General features: G+C 34.4%; 1 protein-coding gene and 1 long non-coding RNA gene across 6 annotated transcripts in view; both read left to right on the top strand.

Moving 5' to 3' along the window:
- Positions 1–24,955, top strand: part of Magi2 (membrane associated guanylate kinase, WW and PDZ domain containing 2) — a 1,275,072-nt gene that overhangs the window by 649,866 nt on the left and 600,251 nt on the right. The window lies entirely within an intron of this gene.
- On the top strand, positions 20,341–22,561 carry LOC125611401. Its single transcript, XR_007341601.1, has 2 exons — positions 20,341–21,666; positions 22,215–22,561. It is a non-coding gene; the product is annotated as an uncharacterized LOC125611401 (long non-coding RNA).

Raw genomic sequence — 24,955 nt, 5'->3', positions numbered from 1 at the left:
TCTGGTGCATACTCTACTAGGAAAATTAATCTCTTTTGTAAGCATATACCATTCACACATTTCCATAAAAATCAATTTGCTCAACAATATGAATATAGCACAGCTTCTTAGTTTATAAGTAAGATGCAAAAACAACATCAACTTAAAACTGAATAGTAGATATCTCCAATTTTTAATATTTAAAGGCCTCCCTGCCTTTCTCTTTCCTTTCCCTACTACACACTAAATTCTCTTTAATTTCTAATTTAGAACAGTTTTGCTATCTTCTGTTGCTTTTTCTCCTACTAGCCTATATTCTCAGACTCCTGTTCTTTCACAGGTGCCTTAACAGGATATTTTCCTAATCCGAGACAATTTTCTCTCTCAAAGGAAATATATGTGCACAGGAGAATAGTAAATTATCTCAACTCTTCCTGAGACAAAGATGAGTGATATTAAATACATAGAATCAAGAAAACAAAGAAAAAGTCACAATTGAAAGATGTTTCTATGGAAAAAGAACTCTAGATCAGACTTTAGAACTTTGAAAACTTTTGTACCCGCTTATGTACGACCATGTACTTTTTGCATAGGGGCATCACATTTAAATACAGGACAATATCTTATCTTCTCAAAAGCAAGCAGTAGCTTGGCACATAGACATTAGACTTTGGTATTTGATTTATCAGTCAAGGGGCAATTTGCTTTTTAGGTATGAGTGTTGAGTCTCCACCTTCTGTTTAGAATAAAATCACTGTTCCATGATGATCTTTTCCTGAAGACTGTGATTAGATTCAAAATTCCAGATGTTCTGGTTTCAATAGGCATTTCTTCTGGGTGGAAATTACATTTGGTATTCATTTTTCAAATTTTGGCCATACTTGATGGCTTTTTTTTTTTTTTTTTTTTTTGCCCCAGAATAATGCTGGTTATTTGAGATTTTTAAAAATCTCTTATTTTAACAGGCAACCTATTATCTAAGGACTTATTATAAAATGAATGAAGTTGTTGCTATACTACTACAATTTCACTTTCACCCTTGTCCTTTGCAATTTCACTCCCCTAGTTTTTGGTTTTTGTTTTTTTTTTTTGTTCATCCTCAGATGTCTATCAGTAGGCTAATCTTTCTGCTCACTATTTACTTAGAACTACATTAGTTTTTAAATAGTTAAAATGGGCCTTCAATGAGTTATTATTCAAATATTACATTATGTAAGTAGAGGTTAAGGGTTTCTGCAAAGAGGCACTCCCTATTGCTTGTGGTGGCACAAATCTTTAAATATGAACAGATTAAATGTGATTTAAAAAAAAAAGTCTTAAAAATTCACCTCTTCCAGGTAAACTGCACTAAGATATTCTGGACATCTAAGCAGGAATTTTTTTTTTTTCTTTACTAACTTCCAGTGCAATGATTCTTGAAACCTGTCCAGGAGTCCATTCCACACTTACTATATTTTCTGCCTTATGTTATTAAGTGCATTTCTTGCCGTAATTTCATCCTTAATGGAGCTGAAGAAAAATGGACCCCCCATTCTCTTGATAGCTAAAGAATAAGGCTAATTTGTTTCTCAGCCCTTATTCCTTGAAGCCAATCAATCCCCATTTGATTAAAATGTCTTGGTGAATATCAAACTTGGCATCAATGCTGAATGCAGGGATCTGTCCTAAACAAAGGCTATAGAGTAAACCCAACTGTGCACCACAGGTCTCTCTTTGGGAACTCTTATCAGGGAGTGTTAACAGCTGGAATTGAAAGCTCTGACCCTTAGTCATAGAAGGACAAGAGGACAAGGCGATTCCCTTGAATAAACAAACTGACATTCAAGGCAATTTAATCAAAGCTCTCGCCACTCCCTCCTGGATTCTGGATATAATGTGATGATGATGTTTTGAATCATTGTGACTTCCATGCCTTACGATCCTTGGAAAATTCAAAGCTGCATTTTACACCTAAAAACCTTTGTATTTCCCTGCTACTATCATGGGAATAAATTTTATATAAGCTTCATATTTTAGATATTCATCTGATTTTTATCTGGTTGGCTATTTGTTGAAAATGCATGGTTCTTATATAATACAGATAACAAACAACAAATGGGTCCCTCTTCTTGGTACACAGGAAATGAAGATGCTCACGGTGCCCCCTCCATGAGTTAGCTCAATAAATTTGAATCGCTCATTAGAGTTCCAATGCCTCATTGTTGCCTATATGTGAACAGCTAAAGTGAACAGGAATCAGATGGAGGGTGGGGGAGGACACATAGAGTTTTCACATAATTCCTGTTGCCAGAGAAACCATTTTCTTGCTGTCTGGGCATGCACTGAGCAGCTTAGATCAACTGGAGGCTCAGCACAGCCCTTGCTGTGACTTTGGTAAAGAAAACAAACAGAAGGGAGAAAATGCTTACAAAGAAAAGCAGAATTGACTATTAAAATGTTCTTTTAATTAGGATGGTTTTGTAGACTGGGTTTGGAAGCATCTACCCCCTAAGATTGCTGATCCATCTAACTATATGTGTATTCTACACTTCATATTAATTTATATTTCTTTTTTTTTTCTGTCGGTGTTTAGAAGACTATGTCTTCATACATGTTCACACATATTATGCACATTTACACAAGAATGCTTTCTCTTTTTTTCCTTCCTTCTCTCATTCTCTCCACCTCCCCACCCCCAACACACATTACACAACTGTGCTCTGTTTAACACATGGGAAACTTTTCTCTGGAGAAAAAAATGGGGGGAGAATGTGGCAGTGACAGTTTATTCACCAAAGCTGAAAAGAAACGACAGAAAATAAGGAAGCCCAAGAAGAGTACAAACTGAATTCTACACCTGTTTAACAATTGGATCTTTTTCTGATGAAGAATGGTTTCTAAATATGAAAATTAGAAAATCAGTTAAGACTTTATGAGGGAAAATGTTTCAAATGCACAACTCCCCATGTACTTTTCTATACATTTTTAGTAAACAAAGTATATACTGATTAAATATACTACATTTGATCCTTATGCTATTGAAGGAAAGCAAATGGTAGTAGTAATACGTTATATATGTGTACATTTATGATAGCTCTGAAGAGAGCTATTGCATGTTTGATGATTTCTGTTTGTAAAAAAATTTACCTGCTTTAAAGGTTTTGTGAAGATTTTGACTTCTTGTCCATTCAGTAGAGTCTTAATTTGCAAATACATTTAATTCACAGAGATTTTGTACGACTACATAGGATGTATCTCATCCTATGTAGAAATGATCACTCTCTGTGCTGCTTCCACTTGTACGTAGATTTAATCAACATGTCTTTGACACTGATGTCATGTTTGTCCCCAGCCTACAGGTACCAAGAAATAGCTAAAACTATCATTTTATCCTGTTAATTTTCATAACTCCTACATCAAGCCTAGAGCCTGGTACGTAATAAGTGCATAAGAAATGCCTTTTGAGATGAATGAATGAATGAAGTAGCACTTTAGCCCAAAGGAAAAAATATTCTGCCCAAGATAACAACATAAATTTGGAGTAAAGTATTAAACAATTTAAAATTCAAAACTGTCTAGTAATCACTGAGTGTATTTCACATTTATGAAGAAATATTACAAACTTTCAAACATGGTCTCACATTTCAAAAAGTGCAACATTTTGGAAAAGTTATTAAAGAAAATAACTTGGCTTTCATTTCTTTCTGATTGCAGTCTAATGTTTTTCTTTTTCTTTGTAAACTCCTGTCTTAGATTGTTGCAATACTAAAATCTCGCTCTGTAGGCACAATTACTACATGCTAATTTCACCAGCCCTGGGGATATGGCCTAATTTACATTCCTTTTTAATGACCTATCTTCTTCAGGCCAACACAGGTAGAATATTGCTGAGAGGTTTTAAACTCACCCTAAAATTATTTAGATTTTGTTGTGTCATTTATTTTTTGCTTTCTATTTGTCCTAGAGAGGATGAAAGATTTAAATTCTTTTTTTGATTTATGTGGTTTTCTAAATGTTTCCTTCTGTTTTCCTTTTAATTTAAATCTTCCTCCTTGCCTTTTATCCATCAATTGAACAGATCATAGTCAAAGCTATTAGTGATCTACATGTAATGTCATCATCCATCATGTCTTAATATAGATCTGTCATTCCATACTGTTGCTGGTCTTACCAGATGATATACATCTATTCCCCTTCATTGTTTTTTGCCTCTTGATGAAATGCTAATTCTGATTTAGTCCTCAATTCAAACTTCAGTGAACTTCAGAGCAGTGAGTTTTGTCATGCACCCCCTTTTTCAGTCAGCTTAGTTGATGAAATGAAAAGATATTGCAGCCTTAGCTTGCACTGGGAATCAACGCCTTCTTGTGTTAGATCTGTTCATTATAAATGCAATCGACAGAGGTGTCTATTATAAGCTATTTGTTATACAATCTTTATAAATAGCTCTCATCATGTATAAGACAAGTCTAAATTTGTTTGGAAATAGCTTCTGAAGATGCCCTGCTGTGGCTTCCTTAGTGTGCCAGGCTAGCATTCACTGGGGGAAGCAGACACTTGGAGCAAACTCTATCTGGTTGTCATTCCATCAACTTGAAAGGATGTGCTTCACATCCAATTTGAATGATTCACCGTAACTGGGAACATGGTTTACATAAAACCACATATACTTAAGCAATATGTGGCCATACTATTTATCATATATTATAAATCTTGTTTTAAATTCTTTTGGGGATAGCCCCCTTAGCTATTGTGTTTAACATTGCCACATTTGTTTTTGTTTTTTTTTTTTCCTAACTCTTAAGTTGACCTGCCATCCAGTGGAGGAAGGTCTTAAAATTCAAACCTGCAGTGGCCTATTCTCCCTAAGGACCAGTGTGTATGAGAAAGATAGAAAGCTTAGGAGGCTTCAAGGTTTTGGTCTCATATTTCTATTCAAATGCAAGTTCAAAAATATATTTCAAAGTCAAACGTAAATAGTGTTTGGCTTATCCACCATTTTGGATTATACACACCACTGCTCTCCATGGCTTCAGGTAATTAAGAGCTGCTTTTTGAATGAAAAACTATTCCTTTAAATACCAACTTTCTCTTCTATCTAACCTTCCCAAGATCCTTAATAAAATGGAGCTGACTGATTATAATTGTACCTCCTTTCTCTGTTCTGTCTCTGGAGGCAATATTCAAAGCAATAGTAGCCAACAGAGCACTTAGAGATGGGGTAAGATTATAAGTGGGGAAGCTGAATAATGAAGACTCCATAGTTCTTGACGGTTGAAGATTTTTCAACAACATTTCCAAGGGTCAGATCAGAAAATATGGCTTTAAGGGAAGAAGAAAAATGAACAAAAATGGAAATAATCTGGCAAATATATAGACACAACAAAATTATAGGGCAGAAGCAGACTATAGAGATGAGCCAATCCATCTATTCCATCCCAGCTTCTATTTTATAAATGAAAGAGCTAAACCCCATAAAAATCACCTCTTCAAGGTAATAGTACCCCCTTCTCTCTACAACCTGTCTTTCTCACTCATATTTCTAATATTGTCTCCTTATTACTGTTATCTACACTCTTGTCACACTGTTTCTGACAGCTCTTCTAGTCTGAGACCTGTTGGGCTCATTCTGATACCCCCAGCACTGGCATAGTCCGGGCCTCACAATGGACAATGAATGCTTCCATAGTTGAGTCTAATTGAATTGCAGACACAACCTTCAATGAAATGAAAGTTCAACCTATGAACTTCTTATCATTAACCATTCTTTATATACTACAGAGTTCAATAAGCATTTGACACTATTATCATCATGCCTTAGATTACTGAGAATTTATAAGGATTTAGCTGTACTTACAATTGCCAAATTAATTATATCTTTAAAGCTTACCTGTCACATATTTATTGATTCTATTCTAAAATTGTGTAGCAAGTGCTTTCTAGATGATACTAGTAATACCTTTTGATTCAGGCTTATACTCAGATTCCTTTTGTAATAGTCATCAATTTTGTGTAACATGGATAAAACTCTCTAAAATTATAGGTACTGAGGGATTATCTGTGGATTTAAAAATCACATGACTGTAAAGGTCTTGCCCCTTTTGGCTTTCGGGAGCTGCATATCTTTTGGGTCAAGTGGAACTTAGTTATTCTATCAGTTGCAGGAATCTGTAATTTACAGAGTTTTCCTCTGGGTAGCAAACTCCAACTCCCATCTTCCTTTGATCACTATGGCTCATCAATATGATGTTGTGAACACTCTTGCAGTGCCCCTCTGAAGAGTGAGGATGGCATTATTGTACCTAATAATGAATAAATAAAACTCCAGATTCATTCAAAGAATAAACTTGCTTCCTCCATGTAACATCATGGTTCATTTTTCTAAGAACAGATCAAAAGTCACATATTTTAAAGGTGGTAATAGAGCTTGATTTGATATCCATTACCTAACTTCCTCCCCCAAACACAGGGTCTTGAGCCAACCTGTGCCAAGACCCTGCAGGCGGAGAATTTAAAATCATTGAGACCTCTGATTTTGATGATTATCTAGCTCTATGAATTTCAGCTAGTTACTAATTTTTCTGAGTTTCAGTTTCCTCTTTTGTAAAAAGGTATATGATCTTACCTTCTGTGACATTTAAATAATATAATGTGTACTTACTGCATAATAATATGTACTTATTAATGAAAATAACCATTTTTTAAAGCAATGGTTATTTAGCATGCGGCCACTTGTACTAAAAATCCCTTCCATGTTCAGGGCCGAATTCACTCTGCTAGGCATATTAATACCTTAGAGAGTTCTGTATGAAGGCTTGATGGCTTCTAGGTTTGTGATCCACAAGAAGATTCATGAAAATACCGTATTCACCTGGCTTGATGTAGGATTGACATAAGAGAAAACCTGTGGTGCAGGGTCAATACTGGGAAGTGATGAGTGAGCAGAGTGTTTAATCTGTGATCCAAGATATTAGGACTGGGGCAAAAAATCAATACCAAAAGTTTGTAAATGCCAGGAGCCCAGCAACAGAAGAGACCAGTGGATATAGCTGAGAATAGCAGTTGAAGATGAGAAATCAGGAGAAATAGTGAAGACATAAACACAAACTCTGCTGGATAACAAACCATCTTTTCCAGACCTATTCTTTACACAGCACCAGAGAGACTCACTAACAGGTAGGATAGCAAAGGAATTTGTACTGTGTATCCAACTTGTATGGGTGCCCATATACTTAGAAAATAAATGTGAGCTGACATGGTGACCACAGACATGGGCAAAGTAGGATGAATGCTCTAGTGGAAAGCAAAGCCCCAGCAGCCGATGTAGGCCAGAGATGTCTAAGAACCTTTTCCATGGAAGGAGGACATCTCAGTGAGCATTGAGGACAGGGGCATTCTGACAGAGACATACTGACTGGTAGAGACACAGGCAGCAAAATGGCAGGAGTTCATCTAACCTGAGGGGTGTGTGTGTGAGTGTGTGTGCATTGCAGGTAGGGAAAAGGGGCCCTGGGGAGGCTGCTTCAGCTAGTAGGATCCATCTCATTAGAGGCTTTGTGTCACAGTTAAGATGTGAGGTTTTATTCTTAAAGCTGTGGAGACTTTTCAGGTACTTCAAGCAGTGTAGTGACATGAACAGATTTATGCTTTCTTAAGATTAACACTTTGGCAGTGTGGAGAGTGGTCTGAAAGAGGGAGAGTTAATAGTCTTTTGTAGAAGTACAAGTGAGCTGTGATGAGGACTTAACTATTGTGCTAATAGCTGGGATGGAAAGGAGGACACAGATTGGAGAGAGATTTATAAGAGGAAAGAGTTTGACCCAGTAGCTTCATGAATAGAAGGACAGTGGGAGTAACAGAAAGCGGGGAAAAAAAAAAAGGTATTATAAAGTACTTCAAAAGAGTATAGAGAGTGAGAGTGAATGTGTGTGCATGTTGGAGTCATTGACTCCTGATGCTGGTGTTGACTATGTGTGATACTTAAGGTTCACTCATTTATGAAAATAGAAGTTAATAGTATCTATCTTAAAGGGATGATGTGAGGATGAGCTAACATGTGGAACTGGTTCACCACTCAGGCACTCGATATTTAACAGGTATTGTTAGTATTATAAAGATGCACTTAACAAAATATAGAGGACTCCGAGTTAGAGACACTTCATTAAACTTCTTTTTTAAACATATACTCCCATTAAATTCCAAATGACACCTAAGATGAAACGAATTAATATACATAAAATATTTAAAAGAATGTCTGGCACAAAATAAAACACTTGTGTGTTCATTATTATAAATAAGTAAATATTGAATCATTTACTGTTCATTGTCACCTTACTCTGTCATGCTGAGAAGTCTGAAAGACTAAATTCTGCTTAGAAAATAATTCTGCTTAGAAAATAATGCCACCAAAATCAGGATTTTATTGGCAGCCTAAACCTATTGGAAAGTTTGCTTATCAGTGAATAAACCTTAAAGTAGATATGGACTGTAATTTCTTTTGAATGAGCTCCTTCTGAATTTTAGGAATGTTTTTCAATCATTGAAAAGAAAGCCACATGCAAATTGATACATTTGAATGAACAAATTTTTAGTTGATAGCACAGATTGAAGAAAACATTTATGAGTGTTAAATAAAAACCGAATTATCAACCTAAGCCCTGTCAGTCCCCATCAATGGAAAATCTGCATAGAATCTATTTTAACTCTTTCAAATTCTGCCTCAGTCCAAGATACAACAAGAAATATATCACTGCATCTTGGTAACATCTTCAGTGACATATAATATAGGTAAGTATTAATCCTATGAAAATATTAATCTATCTTATTATTTTTAAAACTAAAGGGCTAACCTTTACTTACATTTACTTTAGTTTTTCTTTCCATGCTGCATTAAGCTCCAAGGTTAAGACTAAGGTATTTATGGGAGTAAAATCTGGGTAGAAATTGCTTTTGCCAAATAGTAATGAAATCTAGGTATGTAAGAACAGGATTATCTCATTAAAACAATAATAAACACAAAAGATATTAGAGACCAGATGGAAATTCAAATAGGAGACTCTATAATGGGATATAAGAATGCAAATCACCCAGAGTAGAATTTTGCACATTTAAATGTAGTTGCTTGTATCATAAAAAACATACACATAAAATACAATCTGTTAAACTATTTGTATTTGAATCATAAGAATTTATAAGTAGGGAAACAACGATGTTTACTTGAGAATCAATGTCTATAGGTATTGTTGCTACTTTTAGAATGAGCATTAAGTATAAAGTTTCAAATAGTGTCTGGTATCACTTAGCAAAATTGTAGAGTCAGAGGTTATAATAAAAATCACATTTAGGCAGATTCAATAAATGTAGTTTCAATTCCACCTTTCTAGCTTATTTGGGGGAGTGATTCCAATAATAATAAATGTTAAATTTTAGAAAAGTTCTGATTTGGTGTAAAGCTTAAAAATAATTTTCTTTTATCTCTGTTTCTCTTAGCCCTATGTAAGCTTTTCTTTGCTACTTTGCTTTTACTTTTAATTTTGGTCTCTCATTCACTAAGGGTCCTCCAAACATATGTGTTCCTAGTCCTCCAATTTCTCTGGCAGTGTGGGTTAGTCTTTGAAGAGGTAAACCAACTGCATTCAGACACAGGTGGAAGTTTCTGTGGCTGCTAGTGCCTTTGATCATTTCATAACACATATTCCAGAGCTAGAAGTAAGAATTCAGTGCAAAGGAGAATAAAAATGTACTTGCAGAGAGACAAAATCATTCTTCCTGCTCACCAGGTACCTCTATGCCAGGACCTCCTCAGTCCTGTCTCTTAGACCAGTGACCTTGAGTCTGTTCTGCTCACTTACTGTTGCTCTTTGCTTCATTGTTACTGTTTTCCCACACCTGAGGCCCTTCCCTCAACCTTCCAGGGAAAACATAAACATAGGCCCATGCATTTTTTATTTTAGAGCTGGCTCCAATTCTACTACCTTCGCCAAACTATGTCCTATTTCATATTTGCCTCTTATATTGATCTCCTATTTGAATATAGAGTCTATAACATAAACACAATTGACTTAAAATTTTGCCTAATTGTTTTGTCCTCATTAATCTTGCCTCCTGAAGTTAATATAAATTACTTAAGAACAGGATTTATTTATTCAGCATAGATACAATTATATTTGGGTATGTAGATGTGTAGGTAGTTTTTGTAATAATCTGTTAAAATGATTTGAGTGTACTAAGTTTATCATATAGTCCAGTACATGTCGCCCAATCAGAAGAGTAACTTTGTACACAGGTTCTTGGGATACCATTTAGTTCATTTAATGCAGAAAAGCTTAAATTAGAACTTATGTAAGTTTCTCCAATTAAGGGCCATTCTAATTGTGATTGGCATTGTTTGTCAATGAGAGCAGAGCTAGGATACTGTCATTTGTTAAAAACTAGAAGCAAAGCATTTAAAGCATCATCATAAGCACTTATGACATTTAGTTTTCAGTCACTCTCAGCTGCTGCCTGGAAATGCTTCATTGGCAGCAGGTTCATCCAGTCCTCTTAAGTTTTTACTGGGAAAAAGATAAAATCATTTGGTTCCAGTTTCCTGTCTTATTCTCCCAGAAAAGATTGGCTGACAAGACCCAAAAATACTCACTCAAACACCAGGTTTGCAAGAAAATAAGAATTAGCTTCTTTATAGGCCACTGGAGGAAAACTCATCAATATTCTTTCATGTACAAGACATGAGTGGAAAATGAGTGGGCAGTTGATTTTAGATTTATTCATGTGTTACAAACTGTGGTACTCTAGTAAACCAGGTCTCCCCAGAGAAAGGAAAGAAAGCTCCAATTTGCAGAATTTGCCAGTTTCTGTGGTATCAACACATACCAGCTAGGGCTGACTTCATGGCACAAGTAGTATTTGTATCCAGCTCACAAATTTCCTGAATATTTAGAATTGGCTCACAAGCTAGTTCAAGGCTGCTTCAGCTTACTACTGGACTTATCATTAATAAACACATTTGACAAGTTTGCCAAGACTTGTAGTGGAAAGTAGGGGTCCATATTTCATTCCCCCCACTATCTTTGACCCTTGGTTAGGTTACTTTAAATAACCCTGATTCAAAAAGTGAAAAGTACTTTGAACACAGTAGAAGGTAAAACCAATTTTCACTGTGCACAGCTCTTGTCCCTGTTCTCATGATGTCTTTGTTAATCCAGTTGACTCTCTTCTCTAGTTTGAGACCAAGACTGATATCTCTTCGGTCTTTGTAGCCCAATGCCTGGCAAATGGTATGATATAAAAAGTGATTTTTAATTAATGAGTACTTGTATAAACACTTCATAACACTTTGTTAAAAAAAATGACAATTCTATGAAACACGTTTACTGAATATGCAATGTGGAATTAGCATTTTTAAACATTTCTTTTAAAATAAATGCCGTAGCTTCTCATTTTTAAATCCTTGTTCCTAGATTTCTTAACTAGGCAGATTTACAGAAGTTGCTTAATTCAAATCTTGTGTTTATCTTTCAGTTTTATAGACCAAAAAATATTTTCTAGTCTCAGTCCTGGCAATGAGGGTTGGTATTACCCAAAATCTAATGAACTAAGTAAGCCATGATCCACACATCTGACATATGTGTGTGTGTATGGTCCTACCAGTTTCATATGTTAGTCACTACCAATGCTTTATAAACATGGTTGTATGTTAGTCATGGAGACAAGCAATTTCATAATTATAAACAGAGCATAATTCAATAGTTAATTTTGATTCTCTAGTTTCAAGATGTTCATTGAAAATATGAAGTGTCTTGAATATAATATAAGCAGTATTACTTGAGAAAATGACCAAATAAACCCATGGTATGACAAAATAAACAGGTTTCAGGTAGCAAAATACAATGTATAAATAACCAAAAATAAGGGCATCATACATGCAGAATTTATGCATTTGTTTTACCATATTTCTCACATTTGAGGTGCCTGAGCTATGATTAATATCTCTAGGGAAGAGTCTTTAGGAGCCTTGGTTCATGGAAAGCCTACTGTTTCATCTAAAACAGTCATATCATCTGTGTCCATCCAACGCAAAATGATTTAGACTCTTTAGGTAGCAGACGAGAAATCTGGGAGCTTTGCACATTTAATCTCAAAATGTTTGTCACAAAACCTGTCCCATTAACATTAATCTCTTTCTTTAGCCCTCTTACTTGTATTTCAGTCTGCTTCTACAACCAAAAATGACTTGAAATTGTGATATGGCTAGGGGACTAAGTACTTTAAACAAGACCATATTCAAATCAACATTGTCGTCTTGTGGATATATTTAAGAACCATAGACTTTCAAGGATGAGTTGATCAGCATGCATATTCATTGGATAGTACTATCTTTCTAGGCAGTAATTGAATATTTGCTATGACTACAGGGATGTTGAAACTTTATTTTCTGGACTGACCTCTCTGATATCACTTTCTTCAGGTTTTTTTTCCTACCTCAGGACTTTTCAGTCTTCTTTCTCATCCCTCCTTAGTTTACTTCAAAGTTCTGAAGCTCCTCAGACATTAATCTTCACACACGATTTTTTAATATTCCTCTGTAAACTCTTGGGTATGCTTTTTTAGCCCAGGATCCCAATAGTCATTTATAAGCTGGTAACACTAAAACTCCCTCCCACCCCAGATTTCCTTATCCAGCTACATAGTAGATAGCTCTATCTGCTTGTCCATAAACAGCAAGAATACTCTGTGTCCAGACAAGAACTTATCATCTCACCATTTCCTTCCTCAGCAGTCTTTTAATTCACCTCATCATCTGAGAAATATTCCTGCAATATACAATAGATGCTTCCTTCCCATCTCACTTTTCAATCACTCAATGTTGAAGGGATGGGAAAGAGCAGTGCCATCTTGTCTGGAAAGAGGAGAGAAATGGAATATTTATGATCAGTGTTAATGATCAAAGCAGATAATATTCATATTGTTCCCTTTATTGGGTGACTAATATCTCTCATTATTCTAATTATGTTACATATATTGAATTTCTTGATCATCAGAGTAGTCCAGTGAGGAAAGCACTAGTATTACCCCTACTTTATAGTTAAATAACCTGGGACATTATTCTATATAGTAACCATAAACAAGAGGAAAAGAAATTTTGAATAAATAGAGAAGAATTAGGAACCCTTACTCTTGCTATAAAGTTTTGTTGGTATGTTAATACACTATTGCTCTTGAGAGGTATTTAAATCATAAGAGAAGGTATAAATTATTTTTAAAGGAAGATTATTCTTGTATTTTTACCTTGTTCTCTTGCTTACCTTTTTCTTCAATATGTGTAAGTGATTTGGGGGAAATCATTTCAAGTACTAGTCAAAATTCAGCAAATGAATACTATATTTCCCCTTAGAACAACCATGGCTGCTGTCAGAATTTTTGGAATACCAAATGGCAGTTGTAGTTCCGATATGCAGTAGAGAATTCTAAGACTTAATTGCATGGAAGCTCCATACAATTTGTGTTCAGATTGCTTTCCAACATTCATTCTCTTCTCCAGGGGAATTTCCTACTTCTATTAACTTTGCCTGGAATTATGAACATTCACAAACAGGAGAGTCCTGGGAAGTCTCAAGTAAACATGATTTCTTGAAGATATTTGTTGCTCATGGCAACTAGGGAAATTCCAAAAAGCCAGTTCCTTTGGGGGGATTATAAATGATAAAATTTAGTGTAGCTTAAAGAAAAACTAGTACATGATTGTGAGGAAGGCTTTTAATTAGAAATGTTTGGGAGAATAAAAAAAAAGTATAACTATTTTTAAATTGGCATTCTAATCATTTACATGAAGCTTAGGCTGATTCATAAAAAAGTAAAGTGAGGGAGAAAAGGGAAGAATGAAAGGAGGGAGATGGGGAGCATGTGATGCTTTTAACTTACTTAATAATTAAGAAAATACTAGGAATAAATTCAACTTTTTCTCTGGGGCCTCAGACAGTGTTCCAGGATTCTGTTTAAGTTTACAAATGTTCATTGAGTATTTCTTGACTTCCAAAGACCAAAGGAAAGAGAATCACCAAAATATATGAAAGCCTAGGGTCTTACACACACCCAAACCTTCCTTTTTATTATAAATATAAGCTGCATCTTCTTTTAATATATTGAACAAAACAAAATCTCTCTGATTTTCCCCCAAGAATACAAGACCATGCCAAATGTACCCAGTGCAGTAATCCTTCTGAAATTTTATTTACAATCAAAATCGCAGAGCTCTGATTAAACCAACCAGGTATTTCATAGTAATCATACTAATGAAGACCCTCAGAAATGAAGACCAGTAAATGAAAATAATTCAGTCTCCAATTCTATGCTCCATTAACATTATAATTAATGTTCAGTTTTTCTCATCATAAAATCTTTATAATGAAAAAACTAAAGAAATGAAAACATTTGGATTTTTTATCAGTCTTTTATTTTTATTTTTATTGAAGCAAAATATATTGCATACTTTATAAAGGATTATTTTGAAAGTTTTATATATTTACACATGAATTTAATTTGTAGACTTAAAATATTTTAACATGTTTTTATTTATAATGTATTTAATTGATAATATATTTAATTTGTATATTGTAATAAAATATATTTAAAAAGAAAATATATTTAAATAAAAAGTTTTAAAATAAAAATATATTAAACTTGCATAAGTTCTATAAATATAATATATTTTATATTATTATTTTTTCCCCATTTGTTTGTGTCAAAACCGTATCCACTTGACAGACAAAACAGACGGTGGTAGAGTACTAGACTAGCAGCATGGGGCTCTGGGTTCAATTACCAGCACCAAAAAAAAAAAAAGTCACAGGCAGAAAATAGTCAAGATGAAAAATGGTAAGCCTCAAATTAGTGATGTGATTTTAGAGTGAATGCAACTCAATTAAAGTCATCTTATATTTTTTTTTGTTTATTCCATCGTTAGTAACCTATGTCGTAATAACTATACATCTTTAATCATTTGATCAAATGAAAAATTGCCAATATATATTAGTAGATATGCTGATTTGTTCCTAATGGTAGAATGGAATTGGCTTGAATTAAGAAATTTTGAATTGTGTCTTAGATTTCCACACTGTTAAATGGGCATTTACTAAAATCTTAATAGATGGGAGTTAGCCAATGAACTGTCTGTCTCAAGGAATTTTTCAAAGTTGAAAAATAAAGAATTTTTTCCTAGGCAGAAAGAAAATATATAAGCCTCTAAACACATTTAAATTTGACTCATCTGAATTGATTAATAACTATAATTTGTGAACTATTCCCCTGCTGACCGTGCTTTCCACAATCACCTAAGGCATGTTTCATAACAATTCATGTGGGCCAATACAGACTCAAGAATAAAACAATCGATCAGCAAGAGAATCCTTATCTCTTTACACTAAGTGACAAATGTGATAGGAATGTGTAGAAACAGCACAGCAAATGCAATCTAACTTGAAACTGTTCATACAATCTCATCACATAGCAAAACAAATGGATTCTTTGCTTAGCTCACTGGGTCATATATATTCTGTGTTGCTTGGCTTTTTCTCCATAAGCGAATGCAGTTTTTGGCCAAGTATATAAATAAAATTATCATTTTAGGTCCAAGTGATTTGTTTCATAATTTCTATTTAAAATCAATTCCTAGTTTAGAAAGAAGCCATGATTTTATTTCAGAATTTCTATTTGCAAACATAAGTTAGCTTTATATTATTTCATTTCCTGTGGCCTAACTTTTTTAATTTTAATGTAACAGTTATGTGGATGTTTTAGTAATTTGGTAAGTTTCCTGGACTCTAATCTTTTGTGGCCTCATTAAAGAGGAACTTTCGCCATTAAAATAGAAAATAGAAATTTAACAAACAGATGCCAAATTAGTATGTATTATCATAAAAATAAGCCACCACAAGAGAGTGACTTCATGTTATGTGATAAACCTTGATACACAATGGCTGAATAAGTAGGAAAATACAAAATAAGACCTGAAATACAAGGATGAACACAATGTAATATCAAAGGTAAGATTGTTCTTTGTCAGCAGTTTTGGACACTCATTTGATCTCACTGATAAAGCTTATTAGAAATATGAAAATAATTCCTCTTGACTTCACTGTAACAAAAAGCATTTTTTAAAGGAAGGAATCCTGAGATTCTCTGTAAAACTTAAAGTCATTTGAAAATCATGGAAAGCATTTCTGATTAAACTGATAGAATCAGGTTAATAGCATTTTTAGTACAATGGGATTTCTAACAACTTCCCAAAGAATGAACTTGTACACATAAACAAGATGAAATCCTTTAACAGTCCTATAAGGAGGAGTGAATAGGTATAGATTTTTTTCTATAGCTGAAGGAAAAATAATTATGGTATATCTCATAGGCTCAAAAAGATCATTCATCATTTAAGGATGAGAGGACAGGAGAAGGGCAATGTAGGTATAGTAAAGAGAAAAGAAATATTGCCTTTAAGACCTAAAAATAATTATAAAGCTTACAAAATTATTCATTATGGGAAATGGCAAAGCATTTTAGAAAATACCCATTTTATTTTTATAGTGAGGTTAAAAAAGACATTAGCTTCATGAGATGAGAATGGAAGTCTTATTTGTATTCATGGTGATCTCTTTTTGTATTTTTATTCTGTGTTAGGCACTGTGCTAAGTTTAATAGATGCATAATCTCATTTAATTACAACACTTTGATAAATATTAATAACATCTCCATTGTAAAGATTAGAAAAGTAAAGCTCTCAGAAATTTAATAATTTGGCCAAGAGGAAAAAAAAAAATGAAGAGACATAATGGAATTTAAGTTCTAGCCAGTCCTCAGTCTCAAAAGGGTAAAGTGTTTTAAAACATTTTATTCTGCCTCCTATCAAAATGAGAAAGCAGACTGAGGGGCATGTTGATGTGAAAGTGAATTAAGTCTCAATAAGCATAGATGCCATCCAAATAAATAACAGACTTAATATTCCATGTATACAACAGATATACTATAGAAAACCAATGTATTGATGTTAAGGAGAAACATCCAAAACTCTTCCTAGAAGATGGGGAAAAAATGTTAAAAGAAATTAAATGTTAAATGTCAAAAATGCTAAAGATACCAAAAGAAAGAAGATGCTAGAAATGAAAGATGTTGGAGATCCCACTAGCAGATCAAAGATTAACCTTGGGATATGCAAATACATAAATGCTTTTACCATAAAAATGATAAATGTTTGAGGTGATGTAATTAACCTGACTTTAGCATTACACAATGTAACTAAGAATCAAAACATCACATGGTACCCCATTAATATGTATAATTTTTACATATTATTAGTGAAAACATAAATATAATTTAAATTAAAATATCGAAATCAAAATACATGATGCACAGGAAACACATCATGGTCATGCAAATTCTTAAGATATCTAAAGTTGATCTGCATTGTTCAATAATTAATGCAATCAGATAAAAACAAATCTAAAAGATAAATAAAGTAATGGGAATACAATATCACATAACACATGAATGGGTGATTGTCTGCCTTTTAGAGTGACATGAGAAGTATGATTCTTAGAAAGAAATTGTATTAAGCAGTCAATTTATTGGAAAACTGCTATCTTCTTTTTCCATCAATGTGCATGGTAATCAGAAGTACTTGAAATAAGAGAAACTTCTTACATTTTGCTAAAACGTGTGATAATGAGAGACTCTCAGGAAAGGAATCAAGATCCATATCATTTAACCTCTGCACACTAACTTATTTGTCCCTTGCCTGTGGATCAAGGTAAAAAGCAATTGTGGCACATACTGATTAATTCAAGTATATAACTATATGTATATAAGGCAATAATAACTTAGGATTAATGTACTCCTTATTTATAGTACAGACAAGGATATTAAATTTTGCCACTCTAGAAGGGTTAGACTACATTTAATCGTTTCCAGAGCAGGTAAGATGAACAACATTAATTCAGTTGAGCTTAAATTTGTTTTTAAGCAGTCATCTTGCTTAGTGAATTAACTTGAACAATTGAATGATTATGTGGAACCAACAAAGAAAAGAAATATCATTCAATGAGAAGACAAAAAAAGTATTTAAAAAATTAGAATAGAAGGTTGCTAGAAATTTTATTCCTGGTAGCATCCTGATGGGGCAGGAGACACAAGACTTTAAATGTTATGACTGTTAGCTCTAAAAAATTGTTTGCCAAAACTATTTGTGCAATGAAAGATGATATGTTGTTAGCATGGTGGGATTTTTCCCCCATTATATTCTGTTCTTTTTAGATTATTGTGTGGGGTATTTTGTTCTTTTTTTTTTGTCCCAACTTAGTATTTCACTAACTAGTTAGAAATTAAACTACCTAGATCTAGTTACTCCCCCATAAAAGGATAACCAGTGGCATAACATCTAGAAATCTTGAGATGTGATTAACTTTGAAAGAGGTAAGAATATTTGTCTGGAGAAATGACTTAGAGGGTATGTGAAGGCTGCCTTTCAATGCTGGAAATGCTTCCTGTGAAAGAGAAAATAAATGCCCTCTATTTGACATAAGAGACAGAAGAAGGAAAAAGATTTCAGTTTAATGCAAGTGTATCCTGATAACATTATAAACAGGATGTAATGGCTCATCAGTAGACTCAGTATAAAGAGGCATGAGAAGGGCAGGCTCAGATTATTTGCCTGTGCTCTATATTTACTGATGAACAATTTATTATTTAAAGGAACCAGTATTCTAATAGTCATTAAAAACAAACAAAAACTCCCAACAATAATAAATACTATTTATTGAGCATACTGTTCTCCACATCTCCACATCTCTATTAGATGTGACTTTTTTTTTTTCGGTCGGGTATCAGTGATTGAACTAAGGGGCAATTGACCACTGAGCCATATCCCTTATTTTGTATTTTATTTAGAGACAAGGTCTCACTGAGTTGCTTAGCGCCTCACTGTTACTGAGGCTTGCTTTAAATTCAAGATCCTCCTCAGCCTCCCACACTACCGAGTCCAGCATGATTTAATCTTAATGGATAGATATTACCTGTTTTTTACATATGAAGTAAGAGGTTTGGGCATTTTCTAATGTTGTCTCCAAGTTGCACAATTAGTAAATGACAATCCTGGAATTTAAATCCGGGTGTGACTGACTCATTTTTACACTATATTTTGTTGCTTCCATTTTTAGGGAAGGAATTCTTTATTAAAATGTGCTCTTAGGAGCTGTAACACTTTGAAGAATCCTACTTCAGCTGAGGGACTGGGAGAACTCATTCTTTGTGTGTATGTGTGTATTGCTAAGTTATGATCCAACATTCGAGGAAGGATTTTAAATTGTGTTTATTTTTTTATTATTCTGATTTGTTATACATGATGGCAGACTGCAATTCATTTCATATTACACATATAGAGCACAATTTTTCAAGACACTGGTTGTACACAAAGTATTTTCACACCATTCATGTCTTATACATGTATTTAGGATCATGACATCTAACTCATTCCACCATCATCCCTACCCCCTTGCCCTCTCCTTTCCCCTTCCTCCCCTTTGGCCTATCTAAAGTTCCTCTCGTGCTCCCCCGCCCCCCATTCGCCATTGCGCCTCTGCATCCTCATATCAAAGAAAACTTTGGTTCGCTTAGCATTATATTCTCCAACTTCATCCATTTACCTTCAAATGTCATGATTTTGTTCCCCTTTAATGCTGAAAGTACGCCCAAATCTCCATCATGTCAGGTTAGGCCCCAACTTTCTTAATAAAACTCCTATAGCATAAGAATCAATAAATGGGATGCATTCATACTAAAAAGCTTCTTCTCAGCAAAAGAAACAATCAGTGAGGTGAATAGAGAAGAGAGCCTACAGAATGGAAGCAAATCCTTATCACAAGCATATCAGATAGAGCACTAATCTCTAGTATATATAAAGCACTCAAAAACCTTAACACCAAAAAAAACCCCCAAATAACCCAATCAATAAATGGGCCAAGGAACTGAACAGACACTTCTCAGAAGAGGATGTACAATCAATCAACAAACTGAAAAAATGTTCATCATCTCTAGCAACTAGAGAAATGCAAACCAAAACTACTCTGATTTCATCTCAATCCTGTCAGAATGGCAATCATCAAGACTACAAGCACCAATAAATGTTGGCAAGGATGTGGGGGAAAAGGCATGCTCATACATTGCTGGTGGAACTGCAAATTGGTGCATTCACTCTGGAGAGCTCTATGGAGATTCCTTGGAAAACTGGGAATGGAACCACCATTTGACCCAGCTATCCCACTCCTTGTTTTATATCCAAAGGACTTAAAAACAGCAAACTACAGGGACACAGCTATATGAATATTTGTAGCAGCACAATTCACAATAGCTAAATTATGGAACCAGCCTAGATGCCCTTCAGTATATGAATCGATAGGGAAACTTTGGTATATATATCCAATGGAATATTATTCAGCATTAGATTGTGTTTCTTAATTAGGGGAAATAGAAATCCTTAACTCTAGGACACATTTGATGAGGGATAGAAGGACTCCTCCACAGAGAGTTCCTACTCTAGGATTTTGTGAGGGTTAGTATAAAAAGATTATAACTTTAAGATCGTTTAGCTTTCCACACTTGTACATGCATGTATGCATATAGTTTGACTTAAAGGGATTTCATACATTTTCTAAAAGAAACTTAAGATATTTTGGGAGACTTGGATGTATAAGGAAAGGGAGAGAAACCATCTTATACCAAGTACATTGGTTTTGTGATTCTAGTTACTTCTTTTGACAACCCTGCAAAATAATTATATTAGAACATGGAAAACTGAGACTCTGAAGTGGTCACAGAGCTTTTATGTTGTAGAACAAGGATCTGACCCTGGACCTGTTGGATCTAAAGTTCCTCCACTGTGCCCAATCCTTCCTTTGCTATAAATGTGTCCTTGGAAAAATGACAGCTTTGTTTTTAGTCAAAAAACTCATGGCAGTAGGATATTTTTCTAAGGTTACCCAAGGGAGAAGAGGTGCCAAGCATCCTGATGGTGAGGCAGCACCCAATTCCTAAAAAGATGATATCAGCAATCAGTGGAAGTAGTTTGGACTCTAAACTGGAGAAAGAATCATTTTGAGCACTGCTGTGTAGCCTCCAGACAGATTATTTGGGAAAGTAAATCAAAGGCAGAGTGTGTCAATCTAATGGACCTAAAGGAGAGTTATATTGTCCCATCCTTCCTAACCCTTTAAAAGTTTGAATAATGATGAATTGAAAACATTTGTGTAGGCAGAAAGACAAACTTCTCCTCTGTGATCTTAAAAGAAAAAAAAATTAGTTACTTTTCTCCAACTCTGGACCTTTCTTATTGAGTGACACATAATTACGCATTAACAGCATATGTTACAGTATACTTTGTACAATCATAATCTAAATTTCAATGTATTTTTTTCTAAAGGTACAGTTAAAAAGTACAACTGGTAATATTATAATGGTAACTAATACTAACAATAAATAATAATTGAGCGTCTGCTTTGTCTCCAGCACTGTATTATGTATTTCACAGGAATCACTTTGTGATGGGTATTATTCTCCATCCTTTTCAGATGAAGGAGCTTCAAGTAACAGAGATTACAGACCTTGCCCAACTTTCATGATCAGCAAGTGGCAAAGACAGAAATAACTTAGCACTCTAAGTCTCCACAGGTACATATATATACCATAGCATTCTGGCACACTAGGTTTTGAGTCCTTTCAATTTTCACCAGACATCATGCTTACCAGATACTGAAATATGATGAAGACTATGAGCCTCAGAATTAGATAAGACCCTGATGTTTCCAATTTAAAATAATTAATGTAAAAATTGCAACCTTCCCCTCTTCCCACCTTTCTAAAATTTCAATGAAAGAAACCATGATAGGAAAGCTTTTGAATTGTGGCAAAGCCTTCATTAGTTTTATCAACTCCAGTATATATTAGTTAGCATAATTATCTAGTAGTGGTTAATTTTTGAGACAACATGACCACACACTTCTACATGTGAAATTTTAATTCAATGATGAGAACATGCTTTTCTTTGTTCCAGATTTATTTGATCACAAAGGATATGAAAGAGACACAATCTGATATTTTAATATGTTTTTCAAAGCTTTCAGAAACTGGCTTTGTAGTGTGAGAAATATTGCATGTAAATATGCAAAATTAACAACCTAGTTATTGTCTAATCAGAATCTCAGATTCTCTCTTTGCAGCTCTTAATACTTAATCAAATCCTAAAGCCTTAAGAAAAAGGAATGAGAACAGATTTATGGAATGGACAGATTTTTTCCCCCAGACTACTAGCCCATTTTGTCCATTTTAATTAATACTGTACTGCTGTGGCTTCTCACTAGCACCCTGAGGATGCTCCCAGGTGCCTCATACACCTACATCTGGAGGTGAGCTGTGTTCAAGAGCACTCAACGGCTGCCTGCTTTACACAATGTACATACCATCCAGTCCTTTTTTTGTGACCTGCAGTTTACAGATGCACATCTGTATAATTAGTATTTTCATTTATAAACGTTATTAAATTTCAGTATCTCTTCTTTGAAGATCATTTTTGTATTGGTATCCATCCATTTAAAAACATGCTTGACAATTTTTTTGGGGGGTGGGGTACCAGGGATTGAACTCAGGGGCACTCAACCACTGAGCCACATCCCCAACCCCATTTTGTATTTTATTTAGAGACAGGATCTCACTGAGTTGCTTAGCACCTCACTGTTGCTTAGCACCTCACTTTTGCTAAGGCTGGCTTTGAACTCATGATCCTCCTGCCTCAGCCTCCTGAGGCATTTTACCAATTACCACTGATTTTTTAAATGACTATTTAAGCAGCAAAGATGAGAAAGTCAAAAGTATCTCATAAACCCCTGTCTGTACGCATGCATAGCCTCCCACATTCTCAACATCCTCCACAGTGCAGTACATTTGTTGCAGTTGAAGAGCCTCCAAGAACACATTATTACCTAAAGTCCACATTTTACATCAGGGTTCACCCTTACACTTTTTTATATTCTGTGCATTTGGGCAAATGTATAATGACCTGATTCCTCCAAACAGTATCATATGAACTAGTTCCAATCCCCTCAATATCCTCTGTGCTCTGCCTACTCATTCCTTCTTCCCCCAGATTTCTAGCAATCACTGATGTTTTTACTGTCTCCTTAGTTTTGATTACCAATTACTTTAATTTTCCAACACTGTTTCTCATTACTTTTTTCCTTTAGCCTACATTAGTCTACTCCTTTAACCAAGTTAATCTTTGTCCAGTTCCTGTAATACGACTTTTTGCACAATCTTTATATAATCTAGTTCAACAATTTCTTTCCTGTCAATCATTAGATTTTATTTTCTCCAGAAATCAAGATCAAGGCCCACCTATTTCAGGAAACCTATTTTAATTCACCTAAGCTAAGCAATCACCTATTATTTTCCATTTCTCAAGTAACTTAGGTGTTCAACATTAATCATTCATTAATTCTCTCACAAATAATTATGAAGTATCTACTGTTTGCCAAGCCTTGCAATTAACTCTGGGACTAAAACACAAATTGATAATGCATAGTTCTTGCATTCACAGAGCTTGTCATTAGCAGGAAATGTTAAGATGTCAAGAGTAGTGATAAAAGAGTAAAATATAGAGTGGGGATATGCAAGTACATAGGAGTGGCACCTAACCCAGACTCAGGACTTCAGATAAGTTTTCACAGATAAGATAAAGTCTGTACAGAGTCCTGAAAAAGGAAAAAAAAATGTTTAGCCAGATGGAAAAAAGTTCTAGTCAGAGGGAACACTATGTGCAAACACACAAAGGTAATTTAAAAATAATTTAAAATTGACAGAAGGTAGACTAGAAGATCCTTAAACAGATATGGTAGGCCAGGTGTGGTGGTGCATACACACAATCCCAGCGAGTCAGGAGACTGAGGCAGGAAGATTGCAAATTTGAGTCCATTTTGGTCAGTTTAGCAAGCCCCTTTCTGAAAATAAAAAGGGATGGGGATATAGCTCAGTGGTAGAGTACTCTTGGGTTCCATGGCCAGTACCTCATGAAAAATAAAAAATAAAAATTGAGATATGATAAAGGAAAATCAGGACCATCATAAAAAATCATGAAAGTCATGTTAAGGTCTAGTGCTGTATTAATTTGCACATTTAGTGTAGTTTCATATGCATTGTCATTTTACAATCACTTGAGCCCTCAAGATGCAAGATAGAGGAGGAATACAGAGACTATGTTCTATTTTAATTGCTTATGTGGTAATTGCTCCATTTATACCAATTATTCAGTAAATACTGCTGACTGAACTGTAAGCAATCACTATAGTTTTATCCTCTTCCTCTCTTCTAGTGTTTTGAGAAGCCAGTAGCAATATTTTTGAAGTTAACAAAATAATAGGACATCCACAGAGACAGAATTTAACCTAAGACACTGATGAAGAACAAAATGTGAACAATTCCTAAATTCAGCATCTTGTGTGTTCTCTTGTACCAAAAATAAACAAATATAGTTGACCCTATGTTGTGATAAAATAATATTATCACTAAGATATAGATTAGAAATGTTCAAAAAAGATAAAATAGATCATAACATAATATGTACAATCCACCAAGGTGTGCGTATATTTTTCCTTCCTAGATAGGAGTTGATGAGGGGGAAGTTCTTAGAAAGGAATGGGAATTTGTCAAAAATGTCAGCCTTTCCTGTTGTGAAATATCTTCGTCTTATGGAAACTCAGACATTACACCTCTGATTTATATGTGAGCACCCTACCTCTTTCAGCTTCCTCAGATTATGAACTATCTGGTTAGCACATTTGCTAAGTGTGTCATGGAATGAGCTGTATGTTTTCATGCATATTAAAATTTTACAGGAAAATATTAACAATGAAAAGTTAACAAAATGAAAATTATAAAATGCAATTCATTCAAGTTCTTTAATTATTTG

Source organism: Marmota marmota, unplaced genomic scaffold (assembly GCF_001458135.2).
Source record: "Marmota marmota marmota unplaced genomic scaffold, marMar, whole genome shotgun sequence".
Taxonomy (NCBI): domain Eukaryota; kingdom Metazoa; phylum Chordata; class Mammalia; order Rodentia; family Sciuridae; genus Marmota; species Marmota marmota.
This window is presented reverse-complemented; position numbering and strand designations above follow the sequence as displayed.